The 15,157-nt window shown below is 36.9% G+C and overlaps 1 long non-coding RNA gene across 1 annotated transcript in view; it reads right to left on the reverse strand.

The window, feature by feature from the left end:
• Positions 1-1,756: 1,756 nt before the first annotated feature.
• Positions 1,757-15,157, reverse strand: part of LOC111772875 (uncharacterized) — a 310,896-nt gene continuing 297,495 nt past the window's right edge. The window contains exons 15-19 of the long non-coding RNA XR_011437075.1: positions 12,943-13,034; positions 8,848-8,890; positions 8,083-8,150; positions 5,889-6,139; positions 1,757-1,876 (exon numbers count right to left, since the gene is read on the reverse strand). This is a non-coding gene — a long non-coding RNA (uncharacterized lncRNA). The remainder of the gene's footprint in view (positions 1,877-5,888; positions 6,140-8,082; positions 8,151-8,847; positions 8,891-12,942; positions 13,035-15,157) is intronic.

A 15,157-nucleotide genomic window follows, 5' to 3' on the forward strand; every position in this document is an offset into this window, starting at 1 on the left:
CAATGGTTACTTGCTAGTTTGCATTTAGACATGTCTGTAAACAGTCCCTTTTCAACTTGCCAAAATTCAATTTGGTGGTGTATTGTCTCTACCCTTTTTTAGCAATGTATACATAAACTTCAACCCTTCCCCAACCACTGATTGAGGAAAATCAGTATCTGCCCTCCACAAACATTGATCAATTGTTTGAGTCTAGTTTTCATGACTAAATTCTTCTTTATCCTATATTTCTATTCCCCAAGTGTAAGGTGACACCAAAGGGAAACTACATGGTAATGAGTCCAAAGGGCTAATGGGTCCCAGGATAACATCTTAGCAGCTTGGCACATGAGCTGTGCTTAAAATCTAGAAATGTGGAATCCACATTCTGGAATTTCTACATTAAAAAAGGGAGCTTGTGGAGGAGAGAAAATATCAGTTGTTTATTCAGTTTCTCATTTGTTCTTTACCAAATTCTTATTAGATTGAGTTAAATTTATTTTACATAATTTCCTGGTAGGCCAGAAACTAGTTGTATGCCCACGTCAACATAACTAGTGCGGTGGTTAAGCGCAAGGACTGCAGCCACATCTCCTAGGTTTGGAGCATGGTCCTGCCAGACAGTCTTCTAAGCTTGAACAATTTTCTTCACCTCTCGGTACACTAGTTTCCTTATCTATGTAGTGGAAATAATGGTATCAACCTCATAAGGTGTGAGGATTAACTGAGTTGATACTTGTAAAGGATTTAGAACAGTGCCTGCCACATTCTAAGCATCTCTGAAGTTTTGCTATTAATATACTATTTGATGTTCCTTTGTTATTTCTATGTTCTAATGTTAACATTATTTAATATACTTTTTTTGGGGGGGGGAGATAAGCCTTAAGCTAACATCTGCTGCCAATCCTCCTCTTTTTTGCTGAGGAAGACTGGCCCTGAGCTAACATCCATGCCCATCTTCCTCTACTTTGTATGTGGGACACCTGCCACAGCATGGCTTGCCAAGTGGTGCCGTGTCTGCACCCAGGATCCGAACTGGTGAACCCCAGGCTGCCAAGAAGCAGAACGTGCGAACTTAACCGCTGCACCACCAGGCCCATCCCTAATATACTATTTAATGTTCCTTAAAATATTATCAGGAACTGCTACTGCATCCTCCTACTTCCCATAACTACTCTAGCAGAACCAAAAAAAGTCAGCACTACAGGAGGGAAGAGCAGAGTCTCTCCCTTTGATTTTTAAGCACTGAAGTAACCAATTTTCTTACATCCAATTTCTATGACCTAACCAGTCATCAATATTTCTCTTTACTGTGGAACAAATGAGGTCTACTTCAGTAGTCAGCTTAGCAAGATGTCAACATAGGGAATACAAAACTCAGTGCTAAGGAAACTTTCACTCTTATATATGTAACAGTTTATGTTGAATATTAATATTTTAAATTCCTTATGAAATTATGCTTTCTTTTTTCCTTTCTTCCACCAACATACCCAACAAATATAATTCCTGTCCAGTTAGAAAGAAGGAAATCAGTAAATAACTAGAGAAATTTAACACTCTTCCTCTAAAATCTAAACATAAAATCTTTTTAATCAAAAACAACAGGTTAATCCTGGCTTTGGAATCAGAGAAATCATATTAAAATGCATACACTGTGATTCATTCAAAACCTGAATATAGCAATATATAATCCTATAAAGCCACAGAGATTTTAGATCAAGGCAAAAAAGGTAAATCAAACCTGAAATGAATGGATTAGCAGAAATGGAAGCGTTACTGTAATACTCCTTTGTATTGAGTAATAGAGAAGCAGATTTTGTCAAATCTTGCTTTCTAATTCCCATCTGGAAAAGCCTTGCTCTGGAAATGAACAGGTCTGAAGGAATGCCTTTGACATCTGTAAAGTTAAAAAGCATCAATAATTGGAATGGGCTTAATCCCCCATTCAACAGCAGGTACTTTATATACAATCATAAGAAGTGATGAAAGTCAGACACAGATGCACAAATTGTTAGATTTAATCAGATTTGTCCTCTACCCCTGGTTTAGTCTACTCTGTTATAGCTTCTACTAAACCTGGGTTAACCAAAATAGATGGTCAGATATGTAAGGAATAAATCCAGGTCAAAAATCAGGTTTGAGACGTGAGGTGATAACTTATTTTAACTCCATGAACTACCAAATACAGAAAGCTTTCATTAAGAGTTTTGCGTGTATCATTGTGCATATATTAAAGTGAGTCTTTGAAATGGGACTGGTGTTTGTCCCTTTGAGATTCTGAAATGAGACAAAGAGATTGTGTCAAAGAGGAATGATGGTGGAGCGGCCAAAATAAATAGAGGTAGTAAAGATGAGATTTAGTGGTTTAAAACACTGGCTATTTATGATGCTTAAAATGTTCTTTGGAGGAGCATACACATTTAGTTGCTCTGAAATCCATTCTGTGTTCACAGCTCCAGCTGTTAAGTGTTCATTTCTTTTCCCACATGGTTGTATGAAGATAGAGGAAGGAAGATGAAATTTGTAATTACATAATTAAATAGCAGTATTGGTTTCACTAGAAATTGGTTATAAAAGTTACACATTTCTATAAACTTTTCCCAAGTTTTTTGGAGAGTTTTTATTCCAATTATTTACTAATAAACTGTCCTATTAGAAGTCTAAAGAAAAATATATAAATATGCTGGAAAATGTCTCATCAGAACCTCTAAGCATATTATTACCCACTGCTAGATTGTTTATATAGTGTTGTACATACTCTTGTAAAGTAAGCCAAAAATTTGAATAACTGATTGTATTAGAACTAATGCTACTAGAAATGGTACTATTTTCTTATGTTTCTTCATTTATATAGTAAAATTATTTTTTTCAAACTGAGTAAATATGTGAATACCATATATGCATATTAGTTGTTAGTATTGTTATACTTCCATAGTAGTAGAAGTATCTTAAAATTAAGGACATCACAGTCACATAAAGATTTACATTCAGAGAAAATAAAAAATGTCCTGTTCAGCTTTGTCTCATGTTCATGCAAATAAGAGAATTTTTACTCTTCATCTCCCATCTTCGTTAAATCTTAGTTCCAGTATAAAAAAATCTGCAAACTCCATATGCAGCAACCTTTCTCCCTCTTCTGACCTCAATCCTCACAACCATAAAACACAAGAAACTTTAAAACTGAATTATTTCTTACCATATGGGATCTGAGAATAAGATCAAACCAAACCTAGACAAATGCCATGCAGCAAGTCGACAACTGTTCCTGGAGTCCTGGGCGATGCCTGGGAGAGTGCCTGCCAGGGCCTACTGTTTTCAAACGAGTTTCATTTCTCTAACAATTTAAATCTGCCAAGAGGAAACCGAGACAATCAAGCTTAGTGCCAAAAAGCCCCAAGCTCAAGCTAGAGATGTATCCTCTCTTTAGCCTGCTGATGAGAGAGGGAGTGGAGGGAGAGGAAAGGATAAAGATTCATAATGAGTAGGACAGAGGCTCAGTATGCATTTGGAATGCCACAATAGGACAATTTCTGGCCCTCATTATGTTACTCTGTTCAGCTGCCTATCTAGAATAGAGAATACCCCCTTCCTTTCCCTTTACCAACTCCCATTACGTTTGGGTTCAATATTGTCTGCAACATACCTTCTTCCCACCTCCCCATCCTAGCCCTCCCAGAACTGTGTCACCAGAGAGACATCTTATCAGAGACATCATATCCCCTCTGGTCCAATTTCAAAACAAGGTCTTGGTGCCAAGGAAACCTTCCCAGGAAGATCTAACATTGCCCTGGCTCTCAGTTTTCCGGCTTTCTCCTTCTTTATATCACCTTAAATTCACTCACAAAAAGGGGGTTAAGAAAGGCAAACTCTCCAAGGACTCCAGCGAGTAGAGGAGAGAAAATGAGAGGGCTAGTGGCAGCCTCCAACACCAAAGAGCCACATGCACTGAGGAAGGATGAGAACCTGCTCTGCCAACCTGGCACCAGCCTTCCTAGCACCTCATGTTTGAGAAATGAGACCCACTGTTTCCTAGCACAGGTCCAGGTGGTAAAAATCCATAGTTTTTCCAAGAAGATACCTCCAATCATAATACCAAAATGACAATAAGTTGAGATAAAAAGTGGTTGCAAATAAATCTGTGCTGTTTTAAAATACAATATTTTCAGAATCACAAGTTTAAGATTTTCCCTGTTTTCTACTGTAGCTGAAATATGATCTTTTGAATCAGATTGTTCTAGATGCAAATCCTAGCTCTCCACCAAGAAGCTCTGTGACCTTAGGAAAATGATTGATAAATTATCTGAGTTTCAGCTTCCTCATTTTTAAAAGGAGCATAAAAAACTTATTTCACAGGGTAATTGTGAGGATAAAATAGGATACAGTTGACGTGAAGCCCACAGAGCTGCTGTGAAGTTATCACTGATACATGGTACGTGCTCAACAAAGAAGAGCTACTAGTAGTTTTCAATTTGGGTAAAAATATGATATTAAATGATCTTGCTCATTTTAGGATTAAGATAATCACTGGAAATACTTTGCTTTTGAAATTCTTTCAAGAGATTTTCTCTCAATCATCTTCAATTAATCCTGGAAAATCCATTACTTGCCACATGACATCAGAGCAGAGAAGAGCTTTATAATCACAATCGAGAATGAATTTGAAACAGACGCTGTGTCAGGAGTAAACTGAGATGACCTTTCCAGAAAACATTTTGGCAATAAGTGTCAAAGGCTTCAGAATTCCATTTCTAGAGATATGTCCAAAAGGCATGATCAAGATAGCACTAATGATGTTCATTTCAACTTGTTAAAAATTGGAAACCATCTGTATGCCCAACTACAGAAGTCTGTTTAAAGACATTATGATATATCTAAGGAAGCATTATGCAGTCATTAAAAATATTGTAGAAAAATACTGAATGACCTAAAGAAATAATCACATAGTAAATGAAAAAGCACACTGAAAAACATTATAGTATCCCATTAACAAAATACATTTCCTAGAGAAAAAACATTAAAAGGATACACACCAAAATATTAACATCTTTATATCAACACAGTACGATTATGGCTGATTTGATTTTGGAGTTTTTCTTTTTGCTTTTCTGAGATTTAAATTATTTTTGGCAAAATATGTATTGGTTAGTAATTTAAAAATAATATAAATGAGGGGCCGGCCCTGTGGCCAAGTGGTTAAGTTCGCGTGCTCTGCTGCAGGCGGCCCCGTGTTTCCTAGGTTTGGATCCTGGGCGCAGACATGGCACTGCTCATCCAGCCACGCTGAGGCAGCGTCCCACATGCCACAACTAGAAGGACCGACAACTAAGAATATACAACCATGTACCAGGGGACTTTGGGGAGAAAAAGGAAAAAAAAAAATCTTAAAAAAAAACATAAATAAATAATATAAATGAATTTGCTTGAGTTTTAAATTTTACCATTTCATTGAAAATTCAGAAATAATGATGTCCGTATACTCAAGCATAAGTCCACTCATACTTACCTACACATATTTATTCACATTTCCCCAAAAGTCAATATATTTATATACATTATGCATTGCATAAAGAGGCATACTTTCAGTGATGAAAAATTCCTACTAATTTCTCATAGAAAAATTTTATATTTCTTCAAATATTCACTTAAAACCCAATTTTAAGCACTATTTAATAAATAGTTTCATAATATCTTTTAATCCCTCTTCTTTGTAAAGTCTTCAAATGCTGCTGACCTTGCATAATAATTTTTCCCTTACAACATATTAATTATTGTTCTGGCACCTCTGGCCTACTCATGAAATCAGTGAAGTGTGAAATGCCTCTGTGCAGAGTAATATTTCATATTTGGTACTTTATGTATTAATTACTTCTCTGTTTTTGCTAATGTAGTCAGAAAAAAAAATAACCTACCTCATTTTGTAATGAACTGTCAATGAGGAAAACAGCAAACAAGGTACATTTGCTGACCTACTGAAAGCAGGTAAGAGACGAGGTACGTCTACACCAATACGCTTCTTGTTGTCACAGCCTCTTCTTATGTAAGCCTGCTGCTTAATAAGTGAGGGTCCTTCTTATAGCAGTGACTGGCTTTCTTCTGCTTAAAATAACAGATTCGAAGTCTGAAAAGCAAGTAATCTAAGCCATGCCTCATTGTTTTGAGCCTGAAGTCCAAAATAAAATACAAAGTCGAATTCAATGTCAACAGAAGGTACACAGAGTGCAATTCAAAAACTTAACAATTTGCCAAACTATAATCTGCGAAGAGAAAAAATACGGGAAGCTGCTAGTATATTAAAATTCTATTCAGTTGCCACTTCAGCTGCTCAACAGTTAAAATATAAATCAGTTTGACAATCTGAAAGCAGCAGTTTTAATCCTGAATTCTAGGAGCTTGTGTGCTTCTCTCTCTCTCGCTTTCTGTCTCACTCATTCTCTCTCTCTTTAATGCCAGTCATTCAGCCTGAACAAAAAAATTCAAGTATGACATTTCTTGATTCAAGAGCTGTGTTAAGCAGTTATAAAGCTGCTGTAATTTACAGCAAAGAATAAAGCTAACCTAAGAGACCTCAGCCCCAATTTGCTAAAACTTATTACACCTCATTGGCCACTGAATAGCCGAAAGAAGAAAAAAGGGAAAAAAAACTTATCTGAATAAGAAACTTTACTAGCATTAGCCTAATGAGAAATGATTGGCTTAAAATTGCTCTGGCTACATCGATAGGTTCAGTTTAACACTATTTACGATGTTATGATTTCCTATTTCCTGAGTTATATAAAAGCCAAAGCAGTTACTGAAACAATACTAATGAGTCGATAGATGTTTTCAGATGTCTGTTTGACTCCTGAGTCTAGTTAAATGTCTCAATATGATATACGCAGTTCTCTACTGAATATCCCGGCTGTTGAATTAATGTAAAGGAAAAACATATATAAAATTATCTTAAGCTATAGTGTCTTTGAGACTATAGATATCCCAATAGAGTTGATTTCATCCACTTATCACTTTAGAAAGCGTTATGAACATGCTAAATAAATCACGAAGGATGTGTGATCATTAATAACTAGCCTCTTGTTAATGACAGTCCACAGCTCTGTGAGGGAGCATGCACTACCTGGGTTGGCACCACACCAGCTTCAATCCACATATTTAATAAGAATTTTCTATTGCAATATGTATTCTCATTTGCCAGAATGATTTGGGTAATGCTAAAGACATGGGACAAACTCATGGTCAAAATGTTACTATGTAAAAATAAAGTAACAAGTGGCTAGTTTACCCTAAATTCAGCATTCTTGGTCCAAAAAGATTCTAACATTCTCAGAAACTAATCCATAATGGTAAATCTGGTGTGATGACTTATTTCTCCACAATTTTCTAAAACTTCCATTACATATTAACAGGTGTATAATACATAGTCTTTGTAGTACAAAACCCCCACAAAACATTGATAGACTTAGGCCAGAAATAAAGTTCTAAAGAGTGATTTGAGTGAGTCACAGCATGTACCAATCAGTTGCAATATCTCATGACTTTTGAGATTCTCAGATATGATAACTTTCTAAAATATGGATCAGGTACTAAAGACCATATCCATGGCTAAAAGGAAGGAAACATTCAAAGGTATTAAACACAGACAAATCTATAGCATATGTATTCTTTAGAACATCTACAAAAATTTTCCTTAAGAACATATAAAGTAAACAAAGCAAAGCCCCCTTCACCTATCACCAACCCCACCCTCATCACTCAAGAGGCCGGTATATTTGCTTTCTATTTTAGGTTACTTACTAATTTCACAACTGATTTATTGGTACAAGTTATTCAATTATGAAAAAAATTCATGTGCATATACATAGATATATAGGATAATTTTAAATAAGTTTAAAAGCAAATCATTTCTTGCCTTTTTTGGTTTGTAGAGTTAAATTGAGTTGATCTGAGAATTACTAAAGAAAATGAGCAACGTATGTTCTGCTTAGAACACAGACAGTAGAATTTCAGATTAAAATCAGAAGACTGTTGATAGAAGGAGGCCAAAGGTTAATGTTTGGAAGCAGAAATCACTTCTCATAAATTGTTGGCTTACAAAAATAAAAGACTTACCCTTTTCTTTTGTTCAAAGTGTATTTGTCCATCCCTGCTACTACCCATGGCAGTTATATAATACACTGCTGGGAGAAAAAAAATGGAATATTTGAATGCCCAAGGATGCATGCAGTGTCATTCTACCAAAGCTTCCAACACTGAAGTGTTTGTATTATTAACATCCTCTAAAATTTACTATAGTGACTAATTTGCTATAGTCACTGGACAGAAATCATGTAGCATGATTTACACTACTACAAAATCTTTACTAACTTGTGCACCATAAATTTGATCATTTTATAATTTAGTGCTAAATCTCTTCTTTTAATGAAAGGAGAGTGATCGTGATTATTATTAATGCTATTTTTAGTTAGTTTTAAATTATGCCATTATGATAAAACATTCTACTTAATTTAATATTTCAACTCAAAATTAATTTCCAAAGTCTTTAATTCTAGTCAGTCTGCATAATTACAAGGTATTGTAATACTCTTGCAATTGAATCTCTAAAGTGCATTTAACAATAGAGAGTGTTAGGTGGATATCTTATTTAGGTATTGCAGCTTAGAGTTCGTCTTGGTTTTTCAGAATTCTAACAGACAGCATTCTAATTAAGAAATTAAAAATCTCTCATTCTTGAAGAAAAGATAAACAATGGATAAAGCCATTTATATCATATTCTGATAGAAGCATTGCATGATTTTAGAGGGCTGCGTAATGAATTTTCTGTTTTTTTAAAGAAAATTATGCTTTTGGAAAAATAAACAACAGTTAACATGTCACCTCAGAATGCTCTCTTGTGCCATCTTCTTCCAATTTACAGCATCTGATGAATGGAAAGTGAATTTTGACATTTTGTGGAGAGCAGGAGTTATCTCACATGCTGACAGGTGCTACTGTAAAAGCAACTTGCAACTTAAGACCACCATCTACTGGTTCTGCCCAATGCTGCAAAAGCTATCAGTGTAACATCCAACCGATTTTAAATGCACCCTACTAAAACATCGACAAACACTCTTTCAAAGAATTTACTAAACTGGTCACCTACCTCCTAACCAATAGTTTAATATTCAATTTGCACATTCTTAAAGTCATTCACGATTCTTCAAGAAAATACAACAACTACACTGTTGTTACCTATGGTGATTATTTGTAGATATTTTTTCACATCATAAACATGATACTCTTCAATTAGACTTGATTGAGAGAAAGAGATATCAAAATTTATGCCATCCCACAGAAAAAGATACTCTGTGACACTCAGAATCCTATTTAGGAACGAAATAGAAAGACACTTCGTTAACAAGGCCTCTTTATAGTAATTCATATTACTTTCCACTACTCAAGAGCTATGGTTTAGTATTGACTTTGGTGGGATACTACTGTCAGGAAAGGGACATGGAATTGTAACCTGGGTCAAAACCTTCTCTGGAGCCTTTTAAATTACTCTGATTAGTAATTTCCAGAGCTAGATAAAAGTCTAATTCAATTTCCTAAGAGCTTCTACCTTAGCTCTGCTCCCTCTCAACTGAACTCTTGTTTTTAAACTTAGAGACAAAGCATTACATCTATGAAACCTTTGTTTCTTTCATGTACGACCCCACCTTCTTGGAAAAATGTAATTCCTTACTTCTAAGTTCTTCAAATCACTTCATTCATTCATTCATTCAACAAATATTTGTTAAGGGCGCTAGGCTCTGTGGCAGTTAATGGAACGCACAGGTAAGTAAAAAATACAATTCCAATGAACATAATCGGGGATTAAAAATTTACTTATATGCTTGTCTGGTTCCACCAAGAAATGAAATATACCATTATAAACAATTTTCTAGTCCTTACATTAAATATACCTTTTAGGAATTTGCAAAACTATGTATCCCCTCCCCAACTTCCACCATTTGAAAGATATGGATAGCCAGTAAGGCCACTGCTTATCACAGACAGGTGAAGTGACTATCTATAGGGCTGTTTTAAGTCCTCTGCTCATCTCTATATATCCTGTGAAGTCTCCATACACACATGGTAATTTTCTATTTCTTTGGGATTTGTTTCCTCATTTTCCCAGTCACCCAGACTTGAAGTCTTGCCTCAGCTTTTCTGATTAAGAGAGAAGCAATGAGACAGAAACTCCCTTATCGTCCCAACACTAAATCTATCAATTTACCTGAATGTCTAACTTTAATTTCTGCCTTCCTGTCTATTTTAATGAAAGACAGGCCCTTCCTATCAAAAGTCAAGTCTCTACTGCACCCTACACATATCAGCCCCTGGATCCTCAAAAAATTTCCTCCCGCAAATAAGATTGTCTTCATACTACATTATCGACTTTCCCCTCTCCATTGGATCATTCTCATTAACAGACAAAGAACCTTTAGTTCTGTGCATTAAAAAAAATCTCCTTAACATTCTACTCTCTGCTACCCCGTTGCATTATCCCCTTCACAGTAAAATTTCTTTACAAAGTTGTCTGTAATCTCTGCATCTATTACATCACCTCCCATTTCCTCCTCATCCTATTCCAGTAGGCCCTCTGCCCCACCATCCACTGAAATTGCACATTAAGATCACCAATGACAGGCTGGCCCCAGGCCTAGGTGGCATAGTGGTTAAGTTTGTGTGCTCTGCTTTGGCAGCCTAGGGTTAACAGGTTCGGATCCCAGGTGTGGACCTACGCACCACTCATTAAGCCATGCTGTGGTGGTGTCCCACATACAAAATAGAGGAAGATTGGCACAGATGTTAGCTCAGGGCCAATCTTCCTCACACACACACAGAAAAAGATCACCAGTGATTTACATGTTTTCACAATCAACAGTGAACATTTCTGTTCTCATCTTCATAGATTTCTCAGCAGCACTGGACCATTCTGTCCTCCTGGAAAGTCTCTCTGTCTTTGGCTCTAAGATACTTCACTCTGCTGGTTTTTCCCTTGTCACTACTACCCATTCCTTTGCTGGCTTCTTATTCTCTGGGAGACCTCAATATTGGAAAGCCTCAGAGTTTGGAGTTGGGGCTCTTTCCCTTCTTTACACCTTTTCTTTAGGTGATTTCATTCAGTACCATGACTTTAAAGAATATCCATATTTCCAGTGATTCCAGAGATTTATTTCTCTAGCCTTGAACTTTACCACAAATTGACTTTTAGATCCAACTGACCTCTAGATATTTCCATTTGAATTTCTAATATTCATCTCATTAACATGGCCCAAACAAAATTTCCAAGACCTGAAAAAGTGTCTCCACCTTGTTTTTTAACATATCACTATATAGCACCACAATCTACCTAGTTGCTCAAGCAAATATTTAGAAATTGTTTCCTTTCCTCTCCATCCTATATCTAATCCATCAGCAAATCTTATTAATTCTACTTCCCAAATATCTCCTGAACCCATGAACTCCACCTCTATAGCTACAAACTGGACAGCTACTATTGTCTCCTAACATATTGCTTGGCTTCTGCTCTTGTTATACTACAATTCCTTTGTCACACGTTAGCCAGAGTGACCTTCTTTAAGACAGAATTTATATCACGTACCTGCTCTATTTAAACTTCCCAAATTAAAACCCCTAACCCTGGCATCCAGAGCCCTGTACAAAGTGGGCTCTGTTTACTGCTCTGTCTTCACCTCTCTATGCTCTTTGCCCACCACGCCCCACACACACTTGCCTTACTTGGGTTCCTCAAGCATGACCCTCCCATTCTTTCCTCTGGGCTTTTGTACTTGCTGGTGCTTCTGCTGAGACACTTGCCTCCATATCTTTAGATGGTTGGTTCCTTCCCATCATTCTGATCTCTGTGTATGTGTCAGTTCCTCAGAGAGGCCTTTCTGGAGCATTCAGTGTATGTAATCCTAATCCCTAATCCCTCTCTATCAATTTACTCTTTTATTTTCATGATAACACTTATTGCTACCTGATATTTTTTGTTTGTTTATTTGTTTATGGTCAGTTCCTTCCTAGTAGAATGTGTATTACATGACAACAAAGAACTTGTCTGCCTTGTTCACCATGGCATCCCTAGCATGTGGAATAGTGCATGACATTTGGTAGATGCTCAATAAATCTTTATGGAATTAATGGATAAATTACTAATTAACTAATTAGTGGCCTTTCCATTCTTCCCCAAAATCAGCCCACATCCAGTGAGGCCAAGACCTGACAATCTTACTTTATGCTATTTATTTATTTATCTAGTCCTCCTTATTCCTGCAGCTACCACTCTAGCCTAGATCCTTATGACTCACATTCTTTACTGCCTCCTTGAAAAGTCTTTCTTCTCCCCGTCTGCATAGCTATACTATGGAGGCAGAACAGCCTAATGGTTAAAGCATAGGTTATTCAGTCAGACTACCTGGGTTTTCAATCCTAGCTCTACCACTTTCTAGCTGTTTGACCTTGGGTAAATTATTTGGCCAGTTTGTGTCTCTGTTTTCTCATCTATATAATGGGAATAATTATGGTACTCATCTCATAGACTTTTGTGAGGAATTGGTGAATTTCCCACGGTAATTCATGGGAAGCATTTGGACCAGAGCCTGGAAGGCACTGATGAGTGTTAGTTTCTTCCCTGCTTGTCTAATTAATCTTTTTAAAACACTGCTCTTCCTACATCACCCCTTACCCATCACACTTTGCAACTCAGGATAAAAAGCTTTCAAGGTCTCTCATTTGCCAAATAATCAAGAATTGGATTTGTCCTTCAAGGCCTTCCTGAGTGTAGTCCCCATAAATTGCTTTACATTACCTTTCTTCCTTATATCATAGGAACACTTCTACTCAGTCCAGTCCATGCACACATGTTTTATTTCAGCCAACATTTACTAAGTGCATGTATTAGAGCCAGTACTATTGCTAGATACATACAAAAATGAAAGATACCTCCTTTGCCTTCAAATTCTTCAGTGTCCCCTAAAGGTCCTTTATTAGTCAGGATTCTCCAGTTACAAGAAACAGAAACTGACTCTGGAAAACTTAACAGAGAAAATAAAGTTATCAGAAGGATATGGGACATCTTATCGAATCCAAGGAAAAGCTGGAAGTAAACAAAAAAACACAAAAACAAAAATTCAGAAAGGCAGAAAGGATAAGAACTACAGTAAATCCTAAGTTATAGGACCTGAAGACAGTATCTTGGGGTCCTAATACCAGAGAGAGTCAGTGTTAACAACTTTTTATCCTTGTGTCACTCTTCTTCTCAAGAGTCAAATCCCAGGGAAATAGCATATATATGAACCCGGCCTGGGCTGCACACCCACCCCTTAGCTAGGAGAAGGCATGGTTTCTAGAGAAAGAAGGATAACTCCTAAAACAAAATTGGAGTGTTCTTATAAGGAAAGGGAAAAATGCATGCTGGAAAAGCAAAAACTATTGACACCCATTATAAAAGTAATAGCCTATATTTGTATAATTCTTTAAACTAGTTAATTTTTACATGCCATGATCCCATATATTCCTCACAATTGCACTGTGAAAGCAAGAGTATGAATCCAAGGTTCAGAAATGTTAAGAGGTTTGCCCAGTGTCTGGTAGTTAGTAGGCAGAAGAGTTGAAACTCAAAAAGAAATTCAACCCCAAGTCCAGGATTCTTTCACCCCTATCTCAGTTGCCCGTTCTCCTAGCTTTCTTTCCCTAACTGCATTTTACTTCCTACACACTAGCCTCTTTTTAAGGTCCAGTTCGAGCCTCACTGTCTCCCTGGAGCCTCTACAAGTTGCCTGAAATTTCAATCATCACTTTTTTCTGGGAACTTCTACAGAAGTTATTTACACCTGACATTTGGCACTTAGCATTGCCTTCTTTCATTGAAATTCTTCTATTTTTATGTAAATGTTCTAAATTCCCAAGAAAACGCTCAGTTGTGGGCTCCTTGTGGAGCAGAACTATTGTACCTTTAGAATTTCTCTTATATCCCTGGTTGAAAAAGGTCCATGAACATTTCCTGGCACTGGTTGTCTGAGAGGAAATGGACATATCTCTCAGAACATATCTTTTATGTTTGTTGTCTTCTGCCACTGGACCCCCATTCCCCACCAAGGGCGCCAGGGACTTGATTTAGGCAGGAAGGCCGGGGGTATTTCTTATTACCTGAGAAGTCCTGGGTTATCTCCTCTAACAGCTTGCTAGCTAAAACCTTGCAAGGCAATGTGATTCTAAGATAATCAGATATAAAACAGGTTTCAATACATTTCACATTTATTAACTTATTTGATCATGTCCTTTATCCAAAATACTCTCTTAGGCACACACGGAGGCTCAGAAACTCTGGTCAGCACTGGGTTCTCAGAACCAAGTTTGGCCATTGTAGCAAAGTGATGACCTGGAGTTGAAATACCCACAGCTTCACTTTCTAGTCTACTATATAATTAAGTCAGTTTTTATGTTTGTTTTTATTGTTTGTCATTCTCACTATAATATATACTCATCAAGATCAGATATTTTGCCCTTTGTTCCCTGATGTACCCCAAGTCTCTATAACAGTGTCTGGAACATAGTAAGTACTTGATACATATTTGTTAAAAGAGTGAATGGATGAGAAATACAAAAGAGCATCCTATGGCTCAGTAGGCTCAGCAACTACCAGGACAGTTTGTAGCATCAAGTCCAAATGGAGTAGGCAACGGAAAGGTGAAGCCAGGAGGCGTTTTGTAAGATCTTAGAACTGAGATGCAGGGAGCAGTTTATAGGGTCCCTCTAGCCCTGTTCACGAGTGGGAAAGGATTAGGGACATTGAGCTAATTGAGACATAACAACCATTTTGTGTACAGAGAGAAGACATTATTGTTCTCCTTTCTAGAAGAGGAAATAGCATTGGAGGAATCATACTCCCCAGGTTACATACCAAGCAAACTGCAGGGCTAACTAGAGAACCCAGAATATAGGCAAAATTTAGTTCAGTTCAGAGAGCCAATTAGATGTGTGTTAAAACCCTGGCTCTACCACTCACTAACTGTGTGACCTAAAGCCAGTTTCATATTCACTCTAAGCCTCAGTTTCTCAATTGGTAAATGAGAATAAATGTAGTATGTATCCCCTAGATTTGCTAGGAAAATTAAGTGAGAGAATTCACGAAAAACACTTAGTTCAGTGCCTAGAC

Source organism: Equus caballus, chromosome 3 (genome assembly GCF_041296265.1).
Source record: "Equus caballus isolate H_3958 breed thoroughbred chromosome 3, TB-T2T, whole genome shotgun sequence".
Lineage (NCBI taxonomy): Eukaryota > Metazoa > Chordata > Mammalia > Perissodactyla > Equidae > Equus > Equus caballus.